The sequence below is a fragment of the Stegodyphus dumicola genome, chromosome 8 (genome assembly GCF_044657685.1).
Source record: "Stegodyphus dumicola isolate Sdum_Otavi_A_Nest chromosome 8, ASM4465768v1".
Taxonomy (NCBI): domain Eukaryota; kingdom Metazoa; phylum Arthropoda; class Arachnida; order Araneae; family Eresidae; genus Stegodyphus; species Stegodyphus dumicola.
In genome coordinates this window covers 123,661,936-123,662,656 of record NC_140775.1, presented here as the reverse complement: position 1 = coordinate 123,662,656, position 721 = coordinate 123,661,936, and the positions used below count along the sequence as shown (strand labels likewise).

The window sequence follows — 721 nt, the reverse complement described above, 5'->3', positions numbered from 1 at the left end:
TCATCTACTTCAATTGGTAATGTATTTTCACTATTGCGAGAGAGTGTCACTTGACTATGGACTTTTAATTACCAAATACTTTGATACATTTTGAATAATACAATGTGATGAGACCAAGAGCCTTTCAATGCAGACATCCCTCTAGTACTTTATGAAGATAATTTTCATATTTTATTTTCTATTTTTCACCATGAAAACATTTTTTTTTTTTTTTTTTTTTTTTTTTTTTTTTTTTTTTTTCAATTTTGCTACTGTGGCGTATTTACCAATCCGATGCCGTTCGCTGTTACACGTGACTATTGGTCATGCCCCCTTTCACCAACTAGCCCGGACGCATATAAGCATTCTGTACCGCACCACGCACATAGGTGTACTACTTGCTTCGGCAAGTGCGTATATCAAAAATTGGAACAACGCAGAGAAGATTAGCATGGTCCCTGCGCAAGGATGACACGCAAAATCGTGAAGCATCATCAATTTTTGGGAGGGGGGAGTTCGCTGGTGTACTTCGAAGTGGTAGGGCGTGTTTTCGGCTCGCTCGTGCTGATAACCTTCGATACGCTACCCATGCGGTTTTTCTCGTGCCATTTTGTTCGCCATATTGGATTTCAATCTTTTTCAATGTGTTATTGCGATGTCTTTTCGACTTTATGATTCAGTGACTGCTTAATTTGGCGCTTATTTGTGCTAATTCGGTGTGTTCTTCATGGCGGGAAAGGAA

The 721-nt window shown here is 39.3% G+C and overlaps 1 non-coding gene across 1 annotated transcript; it reads left to right on the top strand.

Moving 5' to 3' along the window:
- The first annotated feature begins 375 nt into the window (after positions 1 to 375).
- LOC118185300 (U6 spliceosomal RNA) lies at positions 376 to 482 on the top strand. Its single transcript, XR_004757573.1, has one exon. It is a non-coding gene; the product is annotated as a U6 spliceosomal RNA (small nuclear RNA).
- The last annotated feature ends 239 nt before the right edge of the window (positions 483 to 721 follow it).